Source organism: Notamacropus eugenii, chromosome 6 (assembly GCF_028372415.1).
Source record: "Notamacropus eugenii isolate mMacEug1 chromosome 6, mMacEug1.pri_v2, whole genome shotgun sequence".
In the NCBI taxonomy this organism is placed as follows: domain Eukaryota; kingdom Metazoa; phylum Chordata; class Mammalia; order Diprotodontia; family Macropodidae; genus Notamacropus; species Notamacropus eugenii.
Window position 1 is genome coordinate 77,442,043 of NC_092877.1, and position 18,555 is coordinate 77,460,597.

Sequence of the window (18,555 nt, forward strand, 5' to 3'; positions counted from 1 at the left end):
CATCCAGAAGTGTTCCATATTCTAAGCAGAATGTGAAGTTGGCTTAATTCTAAGAGATTACACACGCTCAGGCAATTGCAGTGTTGTCTAGATTGTAAATCAATGCAATTTGTGGGGGGAGGGGAGGGCAGATTGCTTTGTACAATGCAGCTGGTGGGACCAGTAAGTCCAATGGTTACTAGATAAGCCTAAATTCAAAATTAAGCTATTCTCTCTTATACTGAAACCTGCTGATCCCACAGCTGCACTATCTTCAGCTGGGCCTGGGTGGATCAGAATGGGAGTGGGAGCATCATGAAAAGTTAGCATGCTATCATCAAGCAACTTTCCCTTTTACTGAATCTTTATGCAGAAACCATATCATGACTCAACACTCCAGGCTATTCTGTAGGGGGATTACCTGTCTATTTTCCCTTATTCAGTTTTCAACCTATTGTATCCAAATTCAAACCATATTCTCTTGCTTACCCACGTGAATCTGTTACTTTGTGGAGTGCTGGCTTTGACCTCTAGGCCTATTACTGACTATTCCTTCTCTGACTCCCTGGAATGGGACTTTGGGGTTTTTCCATGCCCCTTCTGATTAATGCCTGACATGTTTAATTGTCTCCCACCCTTCTAATAACCCTCCATCATAGTAGGGTGAGAGACAAAGTCCCTTTCTCACCAGTACCCTTAAATGTACCCCCCCAGCATTTTGAATTCTAGTCCTATTTCATTAATTAATTTCATCACCTTCAATAAGACATTTCCCTCTTATGAGCTTCAGTTTTCTTCTCTGTAAAATGAGGTGATACAGAAGGCCTTTTCCAACTCCATAGTACTATGGTTCCATGACCTGATGTCAGGTTTAAATCTTCACTCCATACTTCTGGACTATTGCTGCTTTGTGTCATGATTTTAGCAGCATGACTATTACATAATTCCTTAATTGGAGCTAAATAATAGTGTAGGAAATACTGGGAAACTGTGAGTCAAGGCACTTAGGTAGCAGATTAATGTTGTGGAGAAAGTGCTGGGACAGAAGGCAGAAGACCTGAGGTCTAGTGTCAGCTCTGCCACAAATGAATCGATATTCTTGTAGAGGCCACTCCCCATCCATGGACCTCAGTATCCTCTTCTTTGAAATCAGGGAATTGGAATCTCTCATAACTTATTCTTTCCTCTACATTTTGGAATTCCTAGCTTTTTTTTAAGGCTCAGTTCACTGTGCCACCTACTTTGCAAAGCTTTCTATAAATCCTCCACAGCCACTTGCTAAGATTCCTTTTGTTGTCCAGTTTCCCTGTATTTGCTTCTTGCCATACACGTGGAATCTTCTGACCGCTACAGTATAATATAAACCCTTCTAAGGAAGGCATTGCTTCATTTTTGTGTCTGAAGATTTGCACAGAAGCTTGCACACAATAAGTACTTAATAAATTTTATCAAACTGAATTGAATTCTGGCTTTAAGTACCTACAATATTCCAGGCACTGTACTAAGTTCTGGGGATATGAAAAGAGAAATTTGTATTTCTTTAACTTTTGCTCCTTTGTGATACTTTTGCCCTTTAAGCGTAAGAAGAAATGCCTGATTCCTTTGCCCAGAACTATACCTAAGGCTCTAGATGTGAGTCTGAGCAAGGTTGAGCTCAGTGAGGTGACCGACTCCCTTATTCTGTACACTATATTTATATTAGGGAAATGTACTACTTTCTTTTTATCTGTTAACTTTCATTCCACTTTCTCCAGGAAGTGGATTCTTTAGTTCTGCATGTTACAGAAGGTTCTATCTTCCTCTGTCTTTAGGCACTATCTAAATCAGACCAATGACAGCAACTTCTTAATATAGCCACCTGATCAATATTTATTAGTTTGGCCTACAAATACACCCAGGTATTCCCAATACAGAAAAAGATTTCCCTTGACTTTTATATTCCCATTAAACTATTATCCCATGACTCTTCTTTTTTTGCTAAACATGAAAAATTTATCTCTGTTTGGTACTGCTACTTATCACCCATTCCCTCCTCATCCCCTTGTGTTCTGACTTCTGACCCTATCAGTCTATTAAAACTTATCAGTAAGGTCTTAATCACCAATTACAATGCCCTTTCCCCAAGGCTTCATTCTTCTTCAGCAATATGTAGCATTTTTTATTATCTTTTTCCTCGATATTTTCTTCTCCCTTGGCTTCAACATACCACTATCCTGACTCTTCCTATATCTCTGGTGACTATCCCTGCAGGGCAGTTACATGGTGTAGCGATAAAGCATCAGGCCTGGAGTCAAATTCAGCCTGGAACTCTGATAAGATGTGTGACCCTGTGCAAGTCACTTATCCTTGCTTGCCTCAGTTCCTCATCTGTAAAAATGAGCTGGAAAAGAAAGTGGAAAACCACTCTAGTATCTTTGCCAAGAAAACACCAAATGTGTCGTAAAGAGTTAGACATGACTGAAATAATTGAACAACAACAAATGCTCTACCTACTTTACTGGATCCTCAATCTCTTTATGACTACTTGAGGTGCAAGTTCCCCAAGGCTCCTTTCTCAGCCTTCTTTTCTTCTCTATCTCTTCTCTCTCTGTATAGAATTTAGTCACTACGAAGTGAGCCTATGAACCTCTTTTCTAAGTTTACCTGCCAGCCCTCTCTCAGGGTATCTGAAAGTCATAGGACATGCCATTCTGACCATAAGAAAGGGCAACATCATGCACTTTGACCCCCTTTTTAGAAATTAGCATCCATCTGGATTGTGAAATCTCCTCCTTAAAGAGCCCATCCCCTTGTCTTTTGTATTGCCTGCTAGACCACTCGTAGCAGCCCAACTCCCTTAGCTCTAATCTCACTACTTTATGATGTGGCAATGGGGAAGGAGCTTAGATACAATGGCCCCTTTTGCAGACATGCACCTAAAAGAATTGTCTTGTTCTTATTACAAAAAGTTGTCTTTAAAAGCAGTGTGGTTTGAACCCCAGGACTGGTTTCTCCTGGTCAGTTCACCAATTGAGCTTTGCTTCCTTGGAGTTTCTTAAACTCTTTTTAATTTTCTTTATGTGACTCTGCTTCATTATTGAGGTTAAAAGCCTAAATTAATATTTTCTTTAAACAATTTTGATAAGCACAACCAGGAGGACATTTCACCCAGAGGCACTCAATTCCAAACTACAGTTTTTTGTCCCATGGACAAACTGGGCTTTTTGTCCCATGACTGACAGGAACAGAATTCCCCAAGGACAGTCAACTGTGCAATTATTGGAGAATTTAACTCCCCAAACTCAGGTAGAAATAAAAGAGAAATAGGTCCTAGAATCCAAATTTTTGTCTCTCTCTCCCCCTACCCCCTATCATTTTCGCATGGAGAACAGATCAGCATGGGAAAGGCAGAATAAATATACTTTCAGAGTGAGCACACCCCCATCGTAAGGGAGTCCCAAGATTCAAATCATATAGGGATCTGGAGAGGCTAGCCTCCTCCTGACTCCCAAGGAAACAAATGAGACAAGCAGCTAAAACTTGGGGAAAAGCAATCCTGCTGAGTTTTTGTCTACTAAGTCACCGCTAGGTAGAGATGGAGAAAGTTGTGAAAAAAATAACAAGAGAAAAAAATGAAAGAAAATTTGGCCAGATAAAGGATGGGACCTTGGGAATTATAGTCAGATGCACATTCTAAATAAGACTTAAAGATCAATAACCTCGACAAAAATGGAATTTAGTATGATTGAGAGGGGCTTTTGAAAACTAAACTGCCCTCATTATCAATACAGTCAAGATAGAGGGAAGAGACTGAGAAGGGTTTAAGGAAAAGAAAGGGAAATAGAACAGGAAGAGGGTTTAGAAGGGTGGAGTTTCTATAGATACTATCAAAAATATCAAGCAAGGATGTGAGAACTTGCAGAACTTTCAAAGCCTTCAACAAAACTTTCAAGGCTTTCTTTCTTTCTCTCTTTCTTTCTCTCTTCCTCCTTCCTTCTCTTCCTCTCTCCCTCTTTCCCCCTCCATCTCTCCCTTTTAATTCTAGTCTATTTGGAGAGGCAGAATACAGTCAACACAGCTAAGAGGGAAGGTTAAACTCTTTCTCCAGTCTGCAGGAATATAAGGCATTGTAAACTAATTAGAAACTAAATTTGGCACTGAGAAATAATTTCTCTCTTGTGAATTTCCAAATTGTGGTTTAAATATGTTTTGTAAATGTTAAAAGTTTTAGTACATTTGGGGACATTATTCTGTGAAATTAAATAAGAATAAAACTCAGGGACAGTTACATGGAAACAGAACTTAGATCTTTTATCACTCTTTCCCTGGAGAGTAACAGATTTATTATTTTAGTGCAAGGGAGAAAGATGATTTCACTAATTAGAAAAAAAAATGGATTTGCAGTTTAAAATGTAAAGAACTTGCTATTATTAACTCTTATCTTGACTATAAAAAGAAAGAAACTAGTTAAATCAAGGAGCAAATTTAAGTAAAATTTAATTAGAAAGAATGTTTTGTGTTGTCACTGTATATCTTCTTTCTGTGAATGATAGAACAGAACTTAATTGTTTAAGTAAATTAGAAGCAAAGTCACTAAAAGGCATTGGAATAAACCATGAATTTGTAATTGCAATTAATTTGTATTGTGTAATAAAAATTTGTGCTAAATTGTAAAGGGAAAATTCAGTAGCACAAAAATTAGCTCTATAGATAGTCTGGATATAATTGGGAAATAAAGACTAGAGAAACTAAAGAAATAGTAGAAAGTAAGAGGAGTGTCAGATCAGAATATGAAAGAAACAAGACAAAGTTCTGAAAGGCTTTATAACAGAAAAGGAGATAATTAAGTAAGCAGGAAAAGAGAAAATGGTTGTAGTCTGTTTGTACTAATAGCATGAATAGAGAGTTTGGAGTTTTGCAGTTTTGTTTTTGAAATGTGTGAGGAAGGGTTTTGATCTCATCCAGATAAGAGCATGAGAAACTTTATTTGGTCATTTTTTATGATATGGAAAATATAGAAATATATTTGCAGCATTGAATTACTGGCAATAGCATACCAAAATTCTGTCCTTGAAGGACCATGAAAAGGTTATATTTTAGTCCTTATGTAGAGAATGTGCATTCTTAATATCATAACTGCATAAAAGAGGTTATGTTTGTAACTTCTATGTTTCAGAAAATCTTCATGGGTCCTAAAAGAGAGTGATAATATAAGACTGTTACTTTAAATCTTTTAACTGTCAACTGGCCTTACAATTTCAAGTGCTAGAAGTAAATGGTCTTTGGGAAAATTGAGGTTCTAAATATTAGCATTTGAGACTGTAACCTCAAACTTGATTTGATTGAAATTTTGCCCTGGAATTAAACTATAATGTGGTCTCATTTACAGTGAGATGTGTTCTCTTATTAGAAAATTGTGGTAAAATAGAACTTCATGCAAAATACATTTGCTATTTGGCATTAAGATTCTATGCTGGAAGATGCATGGATAAAAAAAAAAACTGAGTAAAAATCCAGCCTCAGAAATTGTTAGATTAAATTAAATTATTAGAACCTTAGGCATGTTATTTCACTTTTGTCTATTTCAGCTTTCTAATTTGTAAGGGTGATAAATAATAGCACCCACCTCCCAGAGTTGTTGTGAGGATCACAAGATTGTAAAGTACTTAGCACTGTGCTTGGTACATGACAATCACTGTATAAGTATTAATAAATATAAGTGCTTTATATTGGTCTTGGATGCAATCAATATAGAATGTCAAAAGGGATAAAAATGAGTGGTTTCTATGTAAGTGATTTTGGAAATGCATTCAAATGAATTGATATCATCTGATAGTAATGCTTGTTTCACGTTTTAAATACATAATCTTATGCATGTTATTATTATGTTTCTAAATCTTATTGTATATTGTGAAACTCTCCAAAATGCTGCTAGAAAAGTGACTCCTCTTTTAATTTGGATGCTGTTAGCTTATAACTTGGGCTAGTAAAAGAATGTGGTAAAAATGTTTGTCAGCTGATAAATATTTAATGGCACATATTTGTCTTAATGTGGTTAATAATAATAACTTACTGTTAGGAGAAAAGTAGCACCACCCCTTAAAGTTGTTCTTATCTGTGAAGTTTTTTAGGATTTTCTATTTGGAAAAGATCATAAAATCTTATCAGCCCTGCAAAATGTTGTAAAATTCTAAAATATTGAATTGGTTTGCTGAAAAATTGGGATTCCCTCTTCCATCACAAATACTCACCATCAAAGTGTGTGTGTGTGTGTGTGTGTGTGTGTGTGTGTGTGTGTGTGTGTGTGCGTGTGCACGTGGGGAGGGGTGGGTGGATATGTGGGGGTGCTGCAAGTTTACTTGTAGTAGAGTGTTTTATCTGATACAATGTTTGGTTATCATTTATAAAAATTATCAAAGCATATCTCTTAATAATTAGTATGTATTAAAGTCACATTTTTGAACTAACCTAACAAAAGACTTTAGATTCAAAGATTTTATTTTGCCTTAGTAGTTAATAGGTGATATGGATATCATTTAATCTGGGAAATTACAACAGCCAGTGATTCTCTGGGGGGGGGGGGGTTACTTGTATAGCATGTATTCGCTGTATATGTGAATCTCCAGAATGTGATTATTCTTAATTTATAAATGAAGGATAGATAAAATGTCTTTATATTTGCTCATTGTTAACTGTTATGGAAACATGAAAAAACTAGTAATATCCTAACCCCAAGCTGTGATTAGGGAAATTTTGCTATTTGAAGTAAAATCTCTTGGTACATAATTTGTTATTATTCTGAATTAGATTTCAGGTGTGATTATCTGAATTGTCATAAAGCCAATAGTTAACCATTGAAGGGGAATGCCATGTGTTATCCAAAAAGGGTTTGGGGCTCTGAGAGCTGCTAAAGGTGTGTTTCTGTGTCTGGGAAAGTTGAGGGGATGACCTTGTGTAGGCAAAGGTAGGAGCCTCTTGACTTAGTTTCCCCATTGTGCTATTTACTTTCTGAACAGAAAAATTTCCCAACTGGTTAATTCTGAACCTGGCTTTAATACTCTATGAATAATGTGGAACTCTGCTGTATGATTGGCTGTTAAGTATAACTCTTGCCTAGAATCAAGCACAGCCAAGGGAGTTTTACCCCTGTTATGGTTTGTGTCAGATCAATCTATGCCCTTGAAGGAACATCTTGATATTGTCATAACCATGTCCCTCCTTTTTCCTTTCCTTGCAAGTTTCTATAATCGGGGTAGGGGAAGAGTGGAAGTCTGTCATTGTAATACTACATCTATTAATTAATAGATCAACACTAAAACATTTGGGTTACTATAATAGGATGCAAGTATTAAAGATCTTACTATTGTTAATCCATATTTGTGGTCAATTCCATATCTGATGTAATTAGGTAAATGTGTTCTTGGGCTTGCCTTACCCTTGCTCATGGTTATATATTCACGTATTTGATTGGGTTCTTGAAATATCTCATTCCTTCAAGATGACATGAGGGAAGATAAGACAAAGATGTAAAAGGTTGTGGGGTTTTTTGTTAAATTTAATAGAGTAGTAAACTTTGATAAATCAATAAGATTAAACTGTTAGAAATCTAAGAACTAGGATATGTATTTGATTGACTTCCAAATGTGTTTAATGGGAAATACAGGCTTGATTATGTTTTGATAACAAGTTCTCAAAATTAGATTGATTTTTTATGTGTAGCATTGCATTCATAATTGTAAAGAATTTCAAATCATGTTCTCCTCCTATTTTGAAGTCCCTATCTACTAATATTAAGAGAGAAGGGCTCATTAAAGTCATACCCTCATGGATTTTTTTTAAAAGATTCTTTCTTCAGCTTGTGGAAGACATGGTCCATAGCAGGCACAGAGTTTGGGTAAATATAGAAAAACTATGTCATAACTGAATGTAATGTAAAAACTAAAATTATCTGAAGTTTCAGGTGAACTCTGGATTCTTGATTTGTTGTTCTTCTTATAGCTGTGCTGATAATAGAATTACTTTGAGTTAGTTCTTGCTACATGAACTAGTTACTAGAAAGTCAATCTGATTAGATTTTGGTAAGGTTTACTGAATTATTCAAAGTCTTATCACTAGTATGACTGTAAGGATGCAAACTATCCAAAGGAACAGTCCCACCATAATGGGAAAATACTGAGATACCAAAGAAAAAAGCAGACCATGTAGGTGTTATATGCATATATGTGTGTGTGTGTGTGTGTGTGTGTGTGTGTGTGTGTGTGTGTGTATAAAATATAGACAAAGAACAAAGAAGGCATAGTGCCAAGGAAGGTTCAGGATCATGTGCAAGTTTTCCCATGAGATAGTTGGAACTTCCTTCACTGTTTACATTAACTGTGGAGTCATAGATTACATTCTTACACTCTATCTCCCAAAATACAAGGGTTGAGCAGAATGACCTAGGAATCTTTGCAACCAATTTGAAACTAGAAAAGCAGATCTGCTACAGCAAGTTCCCTTCACACCCTCCCTCAGGATCAGATCTCTTCCAGAATGTCTAAGAGGAGATGCTTCCAAGGACCACATGACTACATGGGACATCTTGGACTGGATGAACATTGGGAATGAGTTATCAGATTGCAAAGGAGAGTTGATATTATTTAATATTGATGATTATTGTATAACTTTGGTCTTTTGTTTCATGATATTTATGTTTACTGAGTTTTCTTGGTAACTGTGATGATTTGTAAATGTCCCCTCTCAAATTAGCACATAGTGAGCCCTCTAAATCATTTAAGCTACAACCTGACTTAGTTTACCTATAAAGTCTCTTTAACATGATTTGGCTTCTTAAGGGGAACTTTGTTTTTCTAAGTTTGTTCGGCCTTTATGACATTGAAGGAAATATGGGATTATGATTTTGTAATACTCACAGCACATGATGTTTGTACAGAGGCCCTTTGTGAGGTCTCTAGCTGTCTTTCTTGTCAAGAATCTAAATTCTGCATGGAAGGAAACTGACAATAAGAGGGTAATAGTGGGTGCTCTACCATTTAAGCACTCACAGAATAACTATGTTGAACTGCCAAAACATATGAGCTACAAATACGTTTTAGAGTGCAGAGCTTTCATTGGCTAAAGGATTCACTTGTGGGTGTCCTCTCATGTATCTTCATGGGGATTGTGTGTTGGTTATGTTTATAGTGACTTCATTGGTACAAAGAACTTATCTGAGTCAACTCGCACATTTACAAGCAACAGAGCCTGGCATGTTGCAGGTGAGGATAGAGGATCAATATAGGTCTAATTGTGGTGCTACATCAAGTGTATGTATGGGAGATTGTGTAGAATTTGTGTAGAATTTAGCCACCATCAAATGAACCCATAATCACCCATCTCCCTTTCCTAGGTATATATGAAAGCTCTCTCACAGAGTGGTTGAAGTATAGCAATAGTACATGCCAACCCTAGCACAGGAAAAGACAGCTGCATCTGCTTTAATCCCCTTTTTAGAAATCTGCATCCATCTGTATTGTGAATTGTCTCTGAGATGCCACTAGCTCATCCTCTTGGTTTTTTTGTATTACCTGTTATAAATTCCTTTCAATTTTCTCTACTTAAGTTTGCTTTATTATTCAGGGCAAAAATACAAACAAAGATTTTCTTTTCATATCTCCCTTAGCAATCTTATCTACTCTCAAGTCTTCAGTTATCACCTCTAACTGATTTACTCCTAAATCTATATCTCCAGCTTCTTTCTATTTCCCAAGCTTCATAATAGCATTTTCACCTATCTACTAGACAACTGTGCCTGAATATGATGGCAAAGCATCAGATCTTCAAATCCAACCATTTAAATCTTGTGTATCTTTCCCCAGCAATAACTTTGAGTTCTATCATCTCCCTCCTGTTTCCACAGCCACCAATCTAATGTAGTTCCTCATTATCAGCAGCCTAGATTGTTGCAATTGCCTCGTGTTTCCCCCAATTGCTCCACACTCCAATCCATCCTCAATTAGCATCCAGATTAGCCTTTCTATACATGGGTCTGACCAGGTCATTTCTTGGTTTGAAATCTGCAAAAGCTCTCTCACCAGGTTTCAATCCGGACCGATCTGCTTGGAAAACAATAAGCTCTCTATTCAAGTATATTAGCGAAATGACGTTTTCCCCCTGTTGCAATCTTCTTGAGATTCTACCCTTTTATTAAGGTGGCTTGTTGGCCCCTTCCAGCCTTTCTATGATATGCCAGCCCATGATCATGAAAAAATTTGTTTTGAGTATCTTTCTTGTCCAGCCATGTTTTAAAAGAGAGGCTGGGAATAAACACGGTCAGCAAAACTGCTCAGTGGGATAAGATAACAGGAAGGGTTTGAACTTGTGTGAAGAGATTGCTGCAATTTCTTATAATTGGTGAGCAAGGAATGTTGTAGGGCTTCTTCTCATATCTCTTGAATAAGAGAAGGATGCACTCAATATGGCTGCAGAAACCAGTGTACCAAAGTACTAAGGAATCAGAGGCAAAAATATAAATAGCAAAGCTTACAACTGTTATGGTAACGTATTCACTCTCATTTCAGTTGCTCAATATTCACTTTTAAGTAAGCAGTCTACATTGTGCATCCTTTGCGAAGGGCTCTACAGCAAAGGTAGTGACTAAGTTTGCACATCTTAAGCAGTAGTAATCATCCTGGGTTGAGTCTAAGCCATTGTTTTTAGATTGATATTCCTAAGGCAATTTAATTCAATTCCATAAACATTAATTGACCACCTTTTGTGTGTCAAGCAGTATGTTTTAAACACTGGGAATATAAATGAGAAAAAGAAAAAAATATATTTTCTCTCCTCAAGGAGCTTACAATCTAATGAGGGAAGGCAAAACAACAAAGGAAGCTGAAAAAGAAATTTGAGCTATCAGGGGATACCCAGCAAGGGGCCACTATGTTCCTTGGAGTTCAAACTAAGTAGAACCTCAGATGGAAAATGGTTGAATGACCAAACAGTAGTAATAAATCATCATCCACTCAGAGAGGAAGAGTTCCTGTTAAGTATCCCAATATGTTATTGTTAATAATGATAAGTATTGCTAATAATGATAAACACAGAATCCTCAGTTTCAAAAAATCAGCTACATCAAAACTGGACAGATTAGGTGTGTGGTTTGAGGGTAATTCCCGTGCAAAAAATCTTGGATTTTTCATGTGCTACAATCTTGATATGAATCAGCAGTGTGACACGGCAGTCACAAAAGTTGTCCTTGGATGTTTCACTATTCTAGTAGCAGCATCGCATCACTTGCTACACTCTGCTGCGCTCAGACCACATCTGGAATTCTGGGCACCACATTATAAAGAGGACATTGACAAACTGAGATACATTTAGAGGATGTAAGCAGGATGGTGAAGGGACTGGAGACCATGCCATATGAGGAATAGATGAAGGAATATTTAGACAGAAGATAAGAAGAGCTGGGTGAGACGTGAAAGGACTGATTTATAGAAGGTGGATTTGGCTTGTACTGCTTAGCCCAGAAGAACAGAAGGAAGAACAAAAGACATTGCAGAGATGCAGATTCTTCTGATCTGTAGAGGGAAGAAACCCTTGCTTATCAATGTCCAAACATAGCACCAGCTACCTTGTTGAGTAGTGAGCTTCTCATCACTTGGAGGTGGTTCACTTAGAGAGTGGATTCTACTTGTCCTAGATGTTGCTGAGGTCGAGTATGGGTTGAACTAGGTAACCTTTGAGGTCCCTTCCCCCCCAACTCCTAGATTCTGTGATTTTCTAAATGGTAATGCTGAAGGAAATCAAAACCTTCACAACTGCAAGCAAAATTGCCATTGGACTGAGTGCTGAGCTGAAGGCTGAGGCTCAAGTCTTTTCACTTTGTCTTTTAAATGACCGTGCTGAAGTCACAGCTGGCATTCAAATCTTTTTTTATTGAATTTCCCTGCAATACCATTATGCACCGTGAACATACAGCAAGTCAAACACAGTGACCAAAGGGCTCCCTATTATACTCAGGTAACTGCAGAGCCTGCTACATAGCTCATCTCAGCCATCTATTATTTCAAATGTCAGATGCATTTTGCCTCAAGCATTTTCTCATTTTAATTTTTAGGCCCACATGCATTTTAATTTATTTATTGAATTTCTATGGTACTTTAAGGGAAATTTAATCTATATATTTCTTACTCATCTATGCATAACTCATTTGATGTCCAAAAAGCCTTATAGGGCTTTTCTAATAAACTTTCTTCCAGTATGTTCTTCCCAGAAATGGGGAGCCACATTTGACCATGTATAGGATCTCTCTTTCGTGAAAGTCCAGAGACAAGACAACTATAAAGTGTTAGTAGAAAAAAATAAACTTGAGAAAGTACAGCCTCCCATTGATGAATAATAGTAAATCTATTAGTTGAATCTATACATAATTTATTATGGCTATTAATAATAATTAATCTTTTTATGTTGAACAAGGGCCCAACTATTTGATATGATTCCACCTTAGACCTGAATCAGGAAAATTGGGGTCCAACTGGTTTATCATGGATAAATCATAGGATCATAAATTAAGAGCTAAAAGGGAACTCAGAGACTATCTAATTCAATCCTAATTTTACAGATGAGGAAACTGACAACTAAAGAGTTTGAGTAACTTCCCCAAGGCCACACAAATAATATCAGAGGTAGGATTTGAACCTAGGTCCTTTTTGAACCCATTGTCTCCTACTTCCCTTCTGTCTCTGATGAAGAGGTGGCCCTTATTCTTGCCAAAACAATCCACTTTGTATGTAAGCTTGATCCCATCTTCTCCAGCATATCTCCTTCACTGTATCATCCTCACTCTCTAATCTTCAATCTCTCTCTCTCTTCTGGCTCCTCACCTGCTACCTGCAAACATCTTTAAAAAGAAAAACCCTTCATTGAACCCCACCTGGCATTAATTGTCCAATGTCTCTCCTCCCTTTCTTGGGTAACTCCTTGAGACAGCCATCGACACTAGTTTTCTCCCTTCTTTTTTCATAACCTCTAAAACATCTGCAGTCTCCCATCATTCAATTGAAATTGCCATCTGCAAAATCACCAATACTTTCCTAATGGCCTTTTGTCAATCTTTATCCTTCTTGACCTCTATGTTTCATTTGACAATGCTGATCACCTCTTGTCCTGGCTTTTCTTTCCTCTGCAGGTTTTCATGGCATTTTTTTTCTCTTAGCTTTTCTCTATCTCAGTTCTCTTTGCTAGATCTTTATCCATGTTATGCTCTTAACCACTGGAGTCCTCCAACAGTCTGTACTGGGCCTTATACTCTTCTCTCTCTATGCTCTCTCACTTGGTGATCACAATGACTGCCAGGGATTTATTGACATCTCTATGTAGATCTAGTTTTCCAGTCCTAGTCTCTTGTGATCTCTAATCCTGTATCTCCAGCTGAATTTTGGACATCTAGAACTGGATCTCTTATAGGCTTCTGAAGTCCAAAATGGCCAGATCAGAGCTCATTGTTTCCCTCAAAACTTTTTCTACTTCCCAGCTTTTCTCTTACTATTAAGGGCATCATCAACCTCTCAGTCACTTAGTCTTGTAACCTGTTGATGTAAGTCTTACTCTTCACTTGGGCAGGGAATCAGGAAGACCTAAATTCAAGTCCATTCTTAGGAACTCTCTAGCTGTGTTTTCCTGGGCAAGACTCTTAACCTCTATTTGTCTCCATTTCCTCAACTGTGTAATGGGGATAATAATAGCACCTAAATCACAAGGTTGCCTCAAAGATCAAATGAGACATTTATAAAGTACTTAGCACAGTGCCTAACACATAACAGGTAATTAATAAATGCTTGCTCCCTCTCCCTTTTTCCCTCCACTCCCCAATCCTCCATACCCAATTCATGCAGCTCATATATCCAATCTGTTGTCAAATCCTTTCATTTCTACCTTCACAAAATTTCTCATATAAGTCCCCTTATGTCCACTCACACAGTCCTCATCACTTCTTGCCTGGACTGTTACATGTCTTCTAATTTGTCTTCCTGCCTGAAGTTACTCCCCACCACAATTCGTCCTCCATTTAGCAGCCGAAGTGATTGATCTAAAGTGTTTCTGGTTGTATCACACACTCTCCTTCTTCGTGCCCCTTATTCAATAAATTCTAATGACTTCCTATTATCTCCAGGACCAAATACAAAGTCTTTTGTTTGGCATTAAAAGCTAAGAATTCTCAGGAAAGGGAATTCTTGGCCCCTTCCCACTGGGGTCCATCCATTTGTGATAATTAACCAGGAGGCTGGGGATTCTCAAGTGAATAGTATTATTCTAGGGGCCAGAGGTGCCTTCCCTGCTGAGGGACAAATTCCCTGCTCCAGACAAAATACAATTGATTCCTTCAAATAATCCTCATAGGGCTTGGTCTCAAGGGTCCTTACCATCTTGATTGACCTCCCCTGAATATTTTTCAGTTTATCAATATCAAAAAACCAATAATTCAACATAGTTGTAAAGGTGAAGTCTATCTTAAGCTATCTCTAAATTCCTCAAGGTGTCCTCAAGCTGCAGTATAAGACATATCTACAGAATCAATGGGAAAACTTGTTTTGTTTGAGTATGCCAGTCTGTTCAAGGGTTTTGTTTTGGTTTGGGAGGAAAGGTAAAAGGAGGGCAAGCATAGGGTTGCCCCTCTGCCAAAAATCAAAAAGAAAAGAAAGGAGGTTCATATATAGAAAACAACAGAAAGAAGGCTAGAAGGAATCAGAGAAGCAGTACAGCTTTGAAAGTGACATGGAGGACTCTTTCTATAATGTAAAAGACAAACACCTGCAGATTCATATACAATCCATTTTCTGTTCTACTATTATACATGACAATAACTATTTTATTTTGTTTTTCTTAAATTCAGAAAAAAATGAACAAAATAAATGAATGCCCACCAGCTTTTAGGTATGTTCCTTCAAATGTCTAGTGCTCTTCTTTTGCTTTTGGGCTACCCACAGTTCCATACTGTAGCATCCCTTCTTCTCTAGGCAGTCCTGTGTGCTCTTGATATTTTCTTCTCTTCCGGTCATCTTCTTTCCCTCCCTCAAGATTCACCTGACCTGTGTCCTGGACCCCTCAAAGCCCTTACTTTAAGCCTCCTAATTCAGTTCAGTTCAATACAATTAACATTTATTAAACTCTTACTATTTGCATGTATTGAAACATGGTGTGACTTTCTGCTAGGCTTTATCAGAAGATCTGACTTCTAGCCCAGATCCGTGTGACCCTGGGCAAGTCATATACCTCTGTTTGACCCTCACTTTCCTCCTCTGTAAAATGTAGGTAAAAATGCTTCACCTCCTTATTTCTTAGAATTGTTTTGTTTTCTAATTTATTTATTTATTTTTAGTCATCAACATTCATTTACACAAGACTTTGAGTTCCAAATTTTCTCCCCATCTCTCCCTGCCCTTATCCCAAGACATCATGCATTCTGATAACCCCTTACCCTCAATCTGCCCTCGATTCTATCACACCCCTCTCTTCTCTTATCCCTATCTCCTCTATTTTCTTAGAGGGCAAGACAGATTTCTATACCCCATTGCCTGTACATCTTATTTCCCAATTGCAGTGTAAAAACAATTTTTAACATTCATTTTTAAAACTTTGAGTTCCAACTTCTCTCTCTTCTTCCTTCCCCACCCACCCTCACTGAGGAGGTAAGCAATTTGATATATGTTATACATGTGTAGTTATGCAAAAGACTTCCAGAAAAGTCAGGTTGTGAAAGACTAACTATATTTTCCTCCATCCTACCCACCTCCCATTTATTCTATTCTCTCTTTTGACTCTATGCCTCCTCAAAAGTATTTACTTCTAATTACACCCTTCTCCCATTTGCCCTTCCTTCTATCATCCCCCCACCCCTCACTTCTCCCCTTCTCCCCTACTTTCCTGTAGTGTAAGATACATTTTCACAGTAAATTGAGTATGCATGTTATTCCCTCCTTAAGGTAAATGTGATGAGAGAAAGGTTCACTTTTCCCCTCTCATCTCCCCTCTTACCTTCCATTGAAAAAGCTTTTTCTTGCCTCTTTTATGTGAGAGATAATTTGCCCCATTCTATTTGTCCCTTTCTCCTCCCAATATATTCCTCCCCCCAATTTTATTTTTTTAGATATTCTCCCTTCCTATTCAACTCACCCTGTGCCCTCTTTCTATATGTATATAATCCCTCCAACTACCCTAGTACTGAGAAAAGTCTCAAGAGTTATAAATATTATCTTTCCATGTAGAAATGTTTACAGTTCAACTTTAGTAAGTCCTTTATGATATCTCTTTACTGCTTACCTTTTCATGCTTCTCTTGATTCTTGTGTTTGTAAATCAAATTTTCCATTCAGCTCTGGTCTTTTCATCAAGAATGCTTGAAAGTTCTCTATTTTATTGAATGATCATTTTTTTCCCCTGAAGTATTATTCTCGATTTTAATTCTAGTTCCTTTGACTTCTGGAATATCACATTCTAAGCCCTGCAATCCCTTAATGTAGAAGCTGCTAGCTCTTGTGTTATCCTGATTGTATTTTCACAATACTCAAATTGTTTCTTTCTGGCTGCTTGCAATATTTTCTCCTTGATCTGGGAGCTCTGGAATTTTACTACAATATTCCTAGGATTTTCCTTTTGGGATCTCTTTCAGGAGGCAATTGCATATTCTTTCAATATTTAATTTAACCTCTGGTTCTAGAATATCAGGGCAGTTTTCCTTGATAATTTCTTTTTTAAAAAATTAATTTTATTTATTTTCAGTGTTCTACAATCACTACCATATAACTTAGATTTTTTCCCTCTCCCTCCCACCTCCCTCCCTGAGATGGCATACAATTTTATATAGGTTCTATACATACATTCCTATTAAATAAATTTTCACTAAAGTCATGCTGTGTAGAAGAATTAAAATGAATAGGAGAAATCATATAATAAACCAAAACGTAATACACACACACAAAAATGATCTGCTACATTCTGTGATTGAATTCCATAGCTCTTTCTCTGGATGCGGAAGGCATTTTGCCTTAAAAGACCATTGGGAATTTTTTTAAGTCCTTGCATTGCAAGGAAGTTCCAAGTCTACCAGAAAATCTCTTGCACACTGTGGTCATTGCTGTACACAGAGTTCTCATGGTTCTGCTCCTTTTTCTCAGTATCAGATCATATAAGTCTTGCCAGGCCTCTCTGAAGTCCTCCTGTTCATCATTTCTTATAGCATAATAGTATTCCATTACATTCATATACCATAATTTATTCAGCCATTCCCCAATGGATGGGTATCCCCTTGATTTCCAGTTTTTGGCCACCACAGAGTGCTGCTATAAATATTTTTGTACATTGGAACCTTCTCCCATTTTTTTGATCTCTTGGGGATATAGTCCTAGAAGAGGTATTGTTGGGTCAAAGGGTATGCATATTTTCGTACCCTTTCGGCATAGTTCCAAATTGCTCTCCAGAATGGTTGGATCAGCTCATAGTTCTCCCACATCCTCTCCAACATTTATCATCTTCCTGTTTTGTCATGTTTGCCAATCTGGTAGGTGTGATGTGGTGCCTCAGAGTTGTTTTGATCTGCATCTCTCTAATCAATAGTGATTTAGAGCATTTTTTTTATACGACTATAGATATCTTTAATTTCTTCCTCTGAAAACTGCCAGTTCATATCATTTGACCATTTATCAATTGGGGAATGACTTATATTTTTGTACATTTGACTCAGTTCTCTATATTTTCTAGAAATGAGGCCTTTATCATAGATGCTAGCTGCAAAAATTCTTTCTCAGTTTTCTACATCCCTTGGAATCTTGGTTGCATTGGGTTTGGTGGTGCAAAACTTTTCAGTTTAATGTAATCAAAATTATTGATTTGCATCTTGCACTTCATAATGTTCTCTATCTCTTCTTTAGTCAAAAATTCTTCCCTTCTCCATAAATCTGATAAATGTACTATTTCTTGTTCCACCAATTTATCCATAGTATCAATCTTTATACCTAGATTGTGTACCTAGATTGTGTACATTTGGACTTTATTCTTGTGAAAGGTGTCAGGCATTGGTCTATGCCTAGTTTCTGCCACACTGTTGTCCAATTTTCCCATCAATTTTTGTCAAACAGTGAGTTCTTATCCTATTGGGGTCCTTGGGTTTATCAGATAATTTCTTAAAAGATAATGTCTAGGCTCTTTTTTTGATCATGGCTTTCAGGTGGTCCCATAATTTTTAAATTGTCTCCTGGATATATTTTCCAGGTCAGTTGCTTTTCCAATGAGATATTTCACATTGTCTGCTGTTTTTTCATTCCTTTGGTTTTGTTTTATAATTTCTTGATTTTTCATAAAGTCACTAGTTTCCATCTCCTCCATTCTAATCCTGAAGAAATTATTTTCTTCAGTGAGCTTTTGGACCTCCTTTTCCATCAGGCCAATTCTGCTTTTTAAGGCATTCTTCTTTTCATTGACTTTTTGGATCTCTTTTGTCATTTGGGTTAGTCTATATTTTATAGTGTTATTTTCTTTAGCATTTTTTGGGATTCCTTTAGCAAGCAGTTGACTCGTTTTTCATAATTTTCTTGCATCACTCTCATTTCTCTCCTCAATT